The sequence below is a fragment of the Megalopta genalis genome, unplaced genomic scaffold, assembly GCF_051020955.1.
Source record: "Megalopta genalis isolate 19385.01 unplaced genomic scaffold, iyMegGena1_principal scaffold0136, whole genome shotgun sequence".
Lineage (NCBI taxonomy): Eukaryota > Metazoa > Arthropoda > Insecta > Hymenoptera > Halictidae > Megalopta > Megalopta genalis.
The window spans coordinates 187,501-200,000 of NW_027476205.1; the positions used below are offsets into that span (position 1 = coordinate 187,501).

Sequence of the window (12,500 nt, forward strand, 5' to 3'; positions counted from 1 at the left end):
GTAACTTCGGGATAAGGATTGGCTCTGAGGAGCGGGGCGTGTCGGGCTTGGTCGGGAAGCGGGTCTGGCTGACGTGCCGGGCCTGGGCGAGGTGAACGGCTCTCGTGGCTGGGATCCGAGCTCGGTCCCGTGCCTTGGCCTCCCGCGGATCTTCCTTGCTGCGAGGCTTCCGTGGCGTTTCCCATCGGTGCGGTCGTCCTCTTCGGCCGCCATTCAACGCTCAGCTCAGAACTGGCACGGACTAGGGGAATCCGACTGTCTAATTAAAACAAAGCATTGCGATGGCCCCCACGGGTGTTGACGCAATGTGATTTCTGCCCAGTGCTCTGAATGTCAACGTGAAGAAATTCAAAAAAGCGCGGGTAAACGGCGGGAGTAACTATGACTCTCTTAAGGTAGCCAAATGCCTCGTCATCTAATTAGTGACGCGCATGAATGGATTAACGAGATTCCCATCTGTCCCTATCTACTGGCGGTGGCGGTCTGTGGCCACCCAGGGTTGAGAGGCGACCCCCGAACTAGTCCTCGCGAAGGTTGTTGCTACTACCGAGTCGATGGATGCGTCGACGATGAAGGCATTTTAGACCGTCAGTGCGTCGTACATGTAGTACTTCGCATAATGGCGAGGCCCGAGATTAAGCATGCGGGCTGTGGCGTGTTCATGTACAGCATTGAATATGCTGTACTACTCCTTAGCGGGGGACTGTTGTCACTTGTGGCTGCAGTCCCCCGCGTCACGTTATGCGGTTTTTCTGGTCTAACTGGAATGCCGCATTTTCGTTGTCTGAACACGCCACGAAGCAACACGCCGTCGGATTGAATGTTGCTGCTGAGTCGATAGGTGCATCGGCGATGAAAGCACTTGAGACCGCCAGTGCGTTGTACATGTAGTACTTCGCATAATGGCGAGGCCCTTGAACTAAGCATACGGGCTGTGGTGTGTTCATGTACAGCATTGAATATGCTGTACTACTCCCATCCGGGGGACTGTTGTCACTTGTGGCTTCAGTCCCCCGCGTTACGTTATGCGGTTTTTCTGGTCTGACTGGAATGCCGCATTTTCGTTATCTGAACACGCCACAAAGCAACACGCCGACGGAGTGAATGCTGCCGAGTTGACGGATGCATCAGATGCATCGGCGATGAGGGTATTTTGAGACCGCCAGTGCGTTGTACATGTAGTACTTCGCATAATGGCGAGGCCCTTGAACTAAGCATACGGGCTGTGGCGTGTTCATGTACAGCATTGAATATGCTGTACTACTCCCTACCGGGGGACTGTTGTCACTTGTGGCTGCAGTCCCCCGCGTCACGTTATGCGGTTTTTCTGGTCTGACCGGAATGCCGCATTTTCGTTGTCTGAGCGCGCCACGTAGCAACATGCCGCTGGATCTAGAAATCGGGATGCAACCAATCGCCTGGGCAACCCAGGCCGCAAGGGGCAAACGTGCCCTAGCCACACTTGAGCCTCCACGAAAAAGGTACCGCTGGATAGCTCGTGTTCTCAAAACGCAGCGAACCGAACGAAGTGTGGTGGAGAGGAAGAGGCAGCCTCTCCGACTGCTGTCTCCCGCGTGTTTGCCGTGCGTGGCGACCCTTGTCGTCGGAAAAGAGGATCCTGGGATCTGAGGGGGCCCTCTCCTGCGGGTGAGACGTCCCCAACACGTACCTTTGGCCTCTGCTTCGGCTAGATGGGAGGCTGGACGAGAAAAGCAGCCCTGGTCCAGTCAATCGGCTTGGAACGACCATACGCTTCGGCGAGTGGGTTCTGACGGGCGAGGACGCGGGCTGGGTTGAGTAATCGGCCCAGTCAGCAGACTATGTCCGGTGCGTAGCCCTAACCCAGCCTGATGGCGGGTTCCAAAATGTGTGGGTCGGTGGTGGCCGGGGAGCGTACCGGATGAAAGAAAGATTCACATTATGGGATCTAAATCGAAAACACAAATTGAACGATCTAAGTCGGCGGGTCCAGCTCCTACTCGGAGTGAAGCCGTCGCCACAGACGCGGAAGCTACAGCGGCAGCTGTTAGCCCTCCTGCGTCTGCGAAAAAGACAAGGTCCGGGAAGGTGTTAAACATCGCCAATCCTCGTGTGACCTTGGAGAGATGCGTGACACCCACGCGAGCGGTCTCGGTGAAAACTGAGGCCACGGAAGAAGGCGCGCCGGACACCGGTAACGTGGGGACAGCGCCCAAGTCGGGGGACTCCCCCAGCCGCAAGGCTGGGAAGGGGAAACCCAAAAAAATCGAACAAGTCAAAGACACGCTCGTGAAGGTGCAACCGGCACCCGTGCGTGTCGAAGACCCCGAAGGTGGCGGTTGGAAAACCGTCACCAAAAAGTCGAAGCGTGCCAAGCCAGTCGCACCTACTGGCAAGGCCGCAGCAAACCAGGCCAGGAAATCGAAGGGGACGGTTTCCGGGCACAAGGTACGGCCTCTCGATCTCGTGAGAGACGAAGCCTTCAGGCGAGTATCGGAGATACGGACCTTTTGCTTTCGACCCGAGTCGAAAGTCAACAAGGAGTCCGGGTCGAAGATACTAGCAGAAGTCGGAGCACTCAACGAGTTGGTCCAGGAGCTGATTCAAAGAAACAGCTTCGTCGAAGGGCAACTCGCCGCGGTCAGGGCGGACCTAAAAGCGCGCCCTGCCGTAATGAGTGCGGCGCGACCTGGGCCGTCCAAGGGATCCCTCCCGAAGACGGTCTCCAATGCCGCGCAGTTGACCTACGCCCAAGTGGCAAAGGTCAACCAGTCAGCGACTCCGGAGGCGAGAAGACCACCGACACAATACGTGGTGCGTATCTTCCCGCCAAAGGATAAAGGACAGAACAGCGATGCTACTAAGAGAGCTGTTCTGTCGATCGTAAAACCTGCGAAGGAGGCGATCCGTGTCAGATCGGTTCGACGCATCCACTCCGGTGGCATCGTCGTCGAAACCGATCGCAAGGAGGACCTAAAAGCCTTCGTAGGCAATAAGAAGCTGGCGAGTGCGGGACTGTCCGTCTCCTTGCCCAGCAAACGGGACCCCGAGGTCCTGATTTATGACATTCCGAAAGGGATGGGCAAGGAGGAAATTGCCTCCAGTCTTTGGAGGCAAAACCTCTCTGAGGCGTCCCAGAAGGATGTGCCTTCGGGTGTTCGGGTCAGTCGCATGGCTGGCAAGACCCCGGAGACAGCCAACTGGGTAGTGGCCGTCAGTCCGCAGATTCGTCGGCGGCTGGCGCAGAGAGGGGACCGGGTGTACCTTGGGTGGAGTTCCTGCCGTGTGCGGGACTTCATACAGGTCACCCGTTGCTATAAGTGCCAGCGCTTCGGGCACACCGCGAAGCGCTGTAAATTCAAAGAGGATGTCTGCGGACATTGTGCCGAAAAAGGGCACGGCTATGCGCTCTGCAGCAGGAAGAGCAAGCCTCCGGTTTGTTCCAACTGCAAAGACAGAGGGCGGCCACACGACCATAAGTCGCGAGACCCGGCCTGCGCCTCCTATCAGGAAGCGCTGGTTTTGGAGATGTCTCGCATTAGACAGGAATAATAATTTGAATCTCGAATGGATAGTACAAACGACCGGCGACGCTCGAGAGTCATACGGGTCATGCAGCATAACATGCAGCGGGCCCGAAACGTGACCGACGAAGTCCGGACTGAGATGCATAGGCGAGGGGTAGATGTGTTGCTTGCACAAGAGCCATATAGCTGGCGGGGTACTGTGCCCGGGCTAGGCTTGAGAACGAGGCTGATCACGGCAGGCGAACCGGTGATGGCTGCAATAGCGGTCAGAAACCCGGATCTAACCGTGGTCAAAGTCTCTAACTTGTGCGACACGCATTTGTCCTGTGTCAGCATCTCGGGTTCGTTTGGGAGCTTCTTCCTGATCAGCCAGTACTTTCAATGCTCCGATGACGTTGAATCAGGTCTGGCGCGGTTGGAGAGAGCTCTTTCCGCACTTAAGCATAACCGAGTCATTATCTCTGCCGACGTTAACGCGAAATCAGCCCAGTGGGGCAGCGCGGAGACGGACGTGAGAGGCCGTAAACTCGAAGAGTTTATCGTGAGCCATGGCTTGGTTGTCTTGAACGAGGCTGGAAACGCTCCGACGTTTTCCAGCCCTAGTGGACAGTCATACATCGACGTCACACTATCGACACCTGATATTTGCGACAAGGTGCGAGGTTGGAAGGTCCGCGAGGACCTGACGACCAGCGACCACCGAGTCATAGAGTTTTCTTTGAGTTTTTGCGCCGAGGACGGTGCTGCCGAAATTAGTAGCAACAGCAGCACCAACCGGAACGGATTACTACCAAGGTTCCGACTCCGAAGCGCAAAATGGCCCGAGTTCGACAAGGCGCTGCAGGAAAGTAAGAGGAGTATATCCCCCAATCCATTGAACAATAAGGGGGATGTCGAACATCTAGCACAGGAGATCGAAAGAATGATCGTCCAAGCGTGCGACTCCTCGATGCCAACCAAGCAGTGGCATTCAAAATCCGTCCCATGGTGGACGGCCGACCTGACGAGGCAAAAGAGGCGAGTCTACAAACTTAGACGAGCCTCGCAGAACGCAGCATGTTCAGAGGAGCAGAGGGCGGCCAAGAGGACCGAGTATCTTAAACAGAGAAAGGCCTACAAAGCCGCCATCAAAGCTGCTCGGTCGCACAGCTGGCGTGCATTCGTGACCGAGCAGGGAAACAAGGAACCCTGGGGCCTCATTTATAAGATCACGAGGCAGAAGATGACAGCCAGCACGGTCATCTCCAATATAAATCGTAACACTGCCCAGGGTTACACCACAGACTGGGACTCCACCGCTTCCGCGCTGCTGGAGGGGTTAATTCCGGACGATAGCCCCGCGAATGACTCCCCGGATCATGCGCGAGTCAGGAGGGAAGCTGCCATCGAGCCGGAGAGTGAGGACGCCAGTCCCTTCACCCTCTCGGAGCTCAGATCGGCGGTCAACCGACTGAAGAGCGGCAAGTGTCCAGGCCTAGATCGGATCGAGCCGGAGATTTTAAAACGTTCGTGTAATACAATCTCACGCGAGCTCCTCCGACTCTACAACGGATGCCTGGCACACGGAGTCTTTCCCGTGGAATGGAAAGTCGGGTCCATCATTACCATCCTTAAAGGACCCGAGAAACCTGAAACGGAGATAAAGTCCTACAGACCAATATGCTTGCTTTCGGTCGTAGGCAAAGTCTTGGAGAAGCTAATCGCTACGCGATTAGCTAGTTTGTTTTTGCACCCCGACTACGCCTCCGATCGGCAATACGGATTCAGGCCGCATCGATCCACGACTGATGCCGTGGTAAAGATGAGGGAGCTTGCGTCCGGTCGAGAGGAAAAGTACGTCGTGGGTCTGCTCTTCGACATTGCTGCGGCCTTTGATAATGTCTGGTGGCCAAGCATACTCAACGCGTTGAGGAAGCGAGGCTGCCCAAAAAACCTATTTAGATTGGTGGTCGACTACTTCGACGGCCGCGTGGTGACTATGGTGTCTGATCGCGGTGCAGTGCGGAAGAAAGTCACTAAGGGCTGCCCACAGGGATCGATTCTTGGTCCGAGCTGTTGGAACTTAGTCTTCGACGAGGTTCTACAGCTCCTATCGAACGCCGGGCTCACTTGCGAGCCCATCGCCTATGCAGACGACCTTCTTGTCTTGATCTTCGCGAACAGCAGGAAGGGTCTAGAAAGCAATGGCCAATTGGTTGTGGACACCATTTCTCGCTGGTGCGACCAGCAGAAATTGTCGCTGTCTGCGACCAAGACCGAGATGGTATTCTTAAAAGGCTCTCTCGACAGAGAGAGGCCACCTGTGATAAAAGTAGGAGGTCGGAATATTGCCGTCAAGGACTCTGTGCGTTACCTTGGCGTGCATTTTGACTCTAGACTGGGTATCCATTCCCATGTCGAGTATTTGAATGCTAAGTCCTTGCGAACGTTTAATGCGCTAGCAAGGATTGCTAAGTCGAACTGGGGATTGGGATATCGGACGATGCGTACTTTGTACCGCGGCTTGTTTGTCCCAATCGTCACGTATGCTGCCGCGGGCTGGGCAGACCGCCTTACCTCTGGGACGAGTAAAGTGCTCACCAGGGCGCAGAGGCATGTTCTGCTTGGCTGCGTCAAAGCCTACAGGACAGTCTCCACTGATGCGATCCCCGTGATCGCCGGGGAGATACCTGTGGACTTGGCGATAGCGGAGTTCAGCTGCGTGTACAAAGCCAGGAAGAAACTCGGGTTCCAACATGGAACCTATCAAGTGAGTCAGGCCGAATTGGCTGACGAAGTCGTCACCGAAGCCCAAGTTCGCAGAAGGCTGAGGGAGGCGACTTTAGAGATGTGGCAGCAGAGATGGTCGTCCTCGACGAAGGGTAGGGAAACCTTCCAATACTTCGGCGAGGTATCAGACCGTCTCTCAGCGAGCTGGATCAGAGTCGACCATGATGTAGCGCAGTTCTTGAGCGGACACGGAGACTTCCGTGCGAAGCTCAAGACGTTCGCCCTGGTCGACGACGAGTTGTGCGAATGTGGGGAGGAGGAAACTCCAAACCACGTCCTCTACGATTGTCAGCGTTACGTAGAGGACAGGGAACACCTACGCCAGGCGGCGATTCGAGAAGGATTTCAGTGGCCAATCGACAAAGCCAGCCTGGTGTCAGAGCAGCTGTTTCAGGAGTTCCGAAAATTCGCACGATCCGTAAGCAAGACTAAGAAGCGAACATAGAACGAAACTGCATATGGAGCGTGGACTCGTCCAGCTCCGTTGATGTACGGCATGCTGGGCGAACCCCTCGGGGTTCGTCCCCTCGGGCCAGGCTGAAGCCCCTCTTGCGGAGATAAAAGACTTTAACACTACTCCGTAAGAGTGCCTGGATTGGGTTGGACTCGAGGTGGCAGTGGGAGTAGCACGCTGTCTTCCCCTGATACGATGGTGAACGAAGGTAGAGCCCGAACACCAGGCACAAGTCGCAAGAGCGGCCGGTATGGTCCACCAAGGACTTAGGTACGGCCCGTCTCTCAGAGACCACAGTTTGACGACAACACTAACTGTCCCTATCTACTGGCGGTGGCGGTCTGTGGCCACCCAGGGTTGAGAGGCGACCCCCGAACTAGTCCTCGCGTAGGTTGTTGCTACTACCGAGTCGATGGATGCGTCGACGATGAAGGCATTTTAGACCGTCAGTGCGTCGTACATGTAGTACTTCGCATAATGGCGAGGCCCGAGATTAAGCATGCGGGCTGTGGCGTGTTCATGTACAGCATTGAATATGCTGTACTACTCCTTAGCGGGGGACTGTTGTCACTTGTGGCTGCAGTCCCCCGCGTCACGTTATGCGGTTTTTCTGGTCTAACTGGAATGCCGCATTTTCGTTGTCTGAACACGCCACGAAGCAACACGCCGTCGGATTGAATGTTGCTGCTGAGTCGATAGGTGCATCGGCGATGAAGGCACTCGAGAGACCGTCAGTGCGTTGTACATGTAGTGCTTCGCATAATGACGAGGCCCGTGATTAAGCAAGCGGGCTGTGGCGTGTTCTTGTGCAGTATTGAACATGCTGCACTACTCCCATCCGGGGGACTGTTGTCACTTGTGGCTTCAGTCCCCCGCGTTACGTTATGCGGTTTTTCTGGTCTGACTGGAATGCCGCATTTTCGTTATCTGAACACGCCACAAAGCAACACGCCGACGGAGTGAATGCTGCCGAGTTGACGGATGCATCAGATGCATCGGCGATGAGGGTATTTTGAGACCGCCAGTGCGTTGTACATGTAGTACTTCGCATAATGGCGAGGCCCTTGAACTAAGCATACGGGCTGTGGCGTGTTCATGTACAGCATTGAATATGCTGTACTACTCCCTACCGGGGGACTGTTGTCACTTGTGGCTGCAGTCCCCCGCGTCACGTTGTGCGGTTTTTCTGGTCTGACCGGAATGCCGCATTTTCGTTGTCTGAGCGCGCCACGTAGCAACATGCCGCTGGATCTAGAAATCGGGATGCAACCAATCACCTGGGCAACCCAGGCCGCAAGGGGCAAACGTGCCCTAGCCACACTTGAGCCTCCACGAAAAAGGTACCGCTGGATAGCTCGTGTTCTCAAAACGCAGCGAACCGAACGAAGTGTGGTGGAGAGGAAGAGGCAGCCTCTCCGACTGCTGTCTCCCGCGTGTTTGCCGTGCGTGGCGACCCTTGTCGTCGGAAAAGAGGATCCTGGGATCTGAGGGGGCCCTCTCCTGCGGGTGAGACGTCCCCAACACGTACCTTTGGCCTCTGCTTCGGCTAGATGGGAGGCTGGACGAGAAAAGCAGCCCTGGTCCAGTCAATCGGCTTGGAACGACCATACGCTTCGGCGAGTGGGTTCTGACGGGCGAGGACGCGGGCTGGGTTGAGCAATCGGCCCAGTCAGCAGACTATGTCCGGTGCGTAGCCCTAACCCAGCCTGATGGCGGGTTCCAAAATGTGTGGGTCGGTGGTGGCCGGGGAGCGTACCGGATGAAGGCAAAGATCTAACTATGGGATCTAAATTGAAAGTACAAATTGAACGTTCGAAGTCGGCGGGTCCAGCTCCTACTCGGAGTGAAGCCGTCGCCACAGACGCGGAAGCTACAGCAGCAGCTGTTAGCCCTCCTGCGTCTGCGAAAAAGACAAGGTCCGGGAAGGTGCTGAACATCGCCAATCCTCGTGTGACCTTGGAGAGATGCGTGACACCCACGCGAGCGGTCTCGGTGAAAACTGAGGCCACGGTAGAAGGCGCGCCGGACACCGGTAACGTGGGGACAGCGCCCAAGTCGGGGGACTCCCCCAGCCGCAAGGCTGGGAAGGAGAAACCCAGAAAAATCGAATCAGTCAAAGACACGCTCGTGAAGGTGCAACCGGCACCCGTGCGTGTCGAAGACCCCGAAGGTGGCGGTTGGAAAACCGTCACCAAAAAGTCGAAGCGTGCCAAGCCAGTCGCACCTACTGGCAAGGCCGCAGCAAACCAGGCCAGGAAATCGAAGGGGACGGTTTCCGGGCACAAGGTACGGCCTCTCGATCTCGTGAGAGACGAAGCCTTCAGGCGAGTATCGGAGATACGGACCTTTTGCTTTCGACCCGAGTCGAAAGTCAACAAGGAGTCCGGGTCGAAGATACTAGCAGAAGTCGGAGCACTCAACGAGTTGGTCCAGGAGCTGATTCAACGAAACAGCTTCGTCGAAGGGCAACTCGCCGCGGTCAGGGCGGACCTAAAAGCGCGTCCTGCCGTAATGAGTGCGGCGCGACCTGGGCCGTCCAAGGGAACCCTCCCGAAGACGGTCTCCAATGCCGCGCAGTTGACCTACGCCCAAGTGGCAAAGGTCAACCAGTCAGCGACTCCGGAGGCGAGAAGACCACCGACACAATACGTGGTGCGTATCTTCCCGCCAAAGGATAAAGGACAGAACAGCGATGCTACTAAGAGAGCTGTTCTGTCGATCGTAAAACCTGCGAAGGAGGCGATCCGTGTCAGATCGGTTCGACGCATCCACTCCGGTGGCATCGTCGTCGAAACCGATCGCAAGGAGGACCTAAAAGCCTTCGTAGGCAATAAGAAGCTGGCGAGTGCGGGACTGTCCGTCTCCTTGCCCAGCAAACGGGACCCCGAGGTCCTGATTTATGACATTCCGAAAGGGATGGGCAAGGAGGAAATTGCCTCCAGTCTTTGGAGGCAAAACCTCTCTGAGGCGTCCCAGAAGGATGTGCCTTCGGGTGTTCGGGTCAGTCGCATGGCTGGCAAGACCCCGGAGACAGCCAACTGGGTAGTGGCCGTCAGTCCGCAGATTCGTCGGCGGCTGGCGCAGAGAGGGGACCGGGTGTACCTCGGGTGGAGTTCCTGTCGTGTGCGGGACTTCATACAGGTCACCCGATGCTATAAGTGCCAGCGCTTCGGGCACACGGCGAAGCGCTGCAAATTCAAAGAGGATGTCTGCGGACATTGTGCCGAAAAAGGGCACGGCTATGCCCTCTGTAACAGGAAGAGCAAGCCTCCGGTCTGCTCCAACTGTAAAGACAGAGGGCGACCATTTGAACACAAGTCGCGAGACCCGGCCTGCGCCTCCTATCAGGAAGCGCTGGTTTTGGAGATGTCTCGCGTTAGACAAGAATAATTTGAATTGAATGGATAGTACAAACGACCGGCGACGCTCGAGAGTCATACGGGTCATGCAGCATAACATGCAGCGGGCCCGAAACGTGACCGACGAAGTCCGGACTGAGATGCATAGGCGAGGGGTAGATGTGTTGCTTGCACAAGAGCCATATAGCTGGCGGGGTACTGTGCCCGGGCTAGGCTTGAGAACGAGGCTGATCACGGCAGGCGAACCGGTGATGGCTGCAATAGCGGTCAGAAACCCGGATCTAACCGTGGTCAAAGTCTCTAACTTGTGCGACACGCATTTGTCCTGTGTCAGCATCTCGGGTTCGTTTGGGAGCTTCTTCCTGATCAGCCAGTACTTTCAATGCTCCGATGACGTTGAATCAGGTCTGGCGCGGTTGGAGAGAGCTCTTTCCGCACTTAAGCATAACCGAGTCATTATCTCTGCCGACGTTAACGCGAAATCAGCCCAGTGGGGCAGCGCGGAGACGGACGTGAGAGGCCGTAAACTCGAAGAGTTTATCGTGAGCCATGGCTTGGTTGTCTTGAACGAGGCTGGAAACGCTCCGACGTTTTCCAGCCCTAGTGGACAGTCATACATCGACGTCACACTATCGACACCTGATATTTGCGACAAGGTGCGAGGTTGGAAGGTCCGCGAGGACCTGACGACCAGCGACCACCGAGTCATAGAGTTTTCTTTGAGTTTTTGCGCCGAGGACGGTGCTGCCGAAATTAGTAGCAACAGCAGCACCAACCGGAACGGATTACTACCAAGGTTCCGACTCCGAAGCGCAAAATGGCCCGAGTTCGACAAGGCGCTGCAGGAAAGTAAGAGGAGTATATCCCCCAATCCATTGAACAATAAGGGGGATGTCGAACATCTAGCACAGGAGATCGAAAGAATGATCGTCCAAGCGTGCGACTCCTCGATGCCAACCAAGCAGTGGCATTCAAAATCCGTCCCATGGTGGACGGCCGACCTGACGAGGCAAAAGAGGCGAGTCTACAAACTTAGACGAGCCTCGCAGAACGCAGCATGTTCAGAGGAGCAGAGGGCGGCCAAGAGGACCGAGTATCTTAAACAGAGAAAGGCCTACAAAGCCGCCATCAAAGCTGCTCGGTCGCACAGCTGGCGTGCATTCGTGACCGAGCAGGGAAACAAGGAACCCTGGGGCCTCATTTATAAGATCACGAGGCAGAAGATGACAGCCAGCACGGTCATCTCCAATATAAATCGTAACACTGCCCAGGGTTACACCACAGACTGGGACTCCACCGCTTCCGCGCTGCTGGAGGGGTTAATTCCGGACGATAGCCCCGCGAATGACTCCCCGGATCATGCGCGAGTCAGGAGGGAAGCTGCCATCGAGCCGGAGAGTGAGGACGCCAGTCCCTTCACCCTCTCGGAGCTCAGATCGGCGGTCAACCGACTGAAGAGCGGCAAGTGTCCAGGCCTAGATCGGATCGAGCCGGAGATTTTAAAACGTTCGTGTAATACAATCTCACGCGAGCTCCTCCGACTCTACAACGGATGCCTGGCACACGGAGTCTTTCCCGTGGAATGGAAAGTCGGGTCCATCATTACCATCCTTAAAGGACCCGAGAAACCTGAAACGGAGATAAAGTCCTACAGACCAATATGCTTGCTTTCGGTCGTAGGCAAAGTCTTGGAGAAGCTAATCGCTACGCGATTAGCTAGTTTGTTTTTGCACCCCGACTACGCCTCCGATCGGCAATACGGATTCAGGCCGCATCGATCCACGACTGATGCCGTGGTAAAGATGAGGGAGCTTGCGTCCGGTCGAGAGGAAAAGTACGTCGTGGGTCTGCTCTTCGACATTGCTGCGGCCTTTGATAATGTCTGGTGGCCAAGCATACTCAACGCGTTGAGGAAGCGAGGCTGCCCAAAAAACCTACTTAGATTGGTGGTCGACTACTTCGACGGCCGCGTGGTGACTATGGTGTCTGATCGCGGTGCAGTGCGGAAGAAAGTCACTAAGGGCTGCCCACAGGGATCGATTCTTGGTCCGAGCTGTTGGAACTTAGTCTTCGACGAGGTTCTACAGCTCTTATCGAACGCCGGGCTCGCTTGCGAGCCCATCGCCTATGCAGACGACCTTCTTGTCTTGATCTTCGCGAACAGCAGGAAGGGTCTAGAAAGCAATGGCCAATTGGTTGTGGACACCATTTCTCGCTGGTGCGACCAGCAGAAATTGTCGCTGTCTGCGACCAAGACCGAGATGTTATTCTTAAAAGGCTCTCTCGACAGAGAGAGGCCACCTGTGATAAAAGTAGGAGGTCGGAATATTGCCGCCAAGGACTCTGTGCGTTACCTTGGCGTGCATTTTGACTCTAGACTGGGTATCCATTCCCATGTCGAGTATTTGAATG

General features: G+C 55.7%; 1 pseudogene; it reads left to right on the forward strand.

Annotated features, from left to right (window-relative positions):
- LOC143262455 (large subunit ribosomal RNA) overlaps positions 1–500 on the forward strand; it is a 2,997-nt pseudogene extending 2,497 nt beyond the window's left edge.
- Positions 501–12,500: the final 12,000 nt, after the last annotated feature.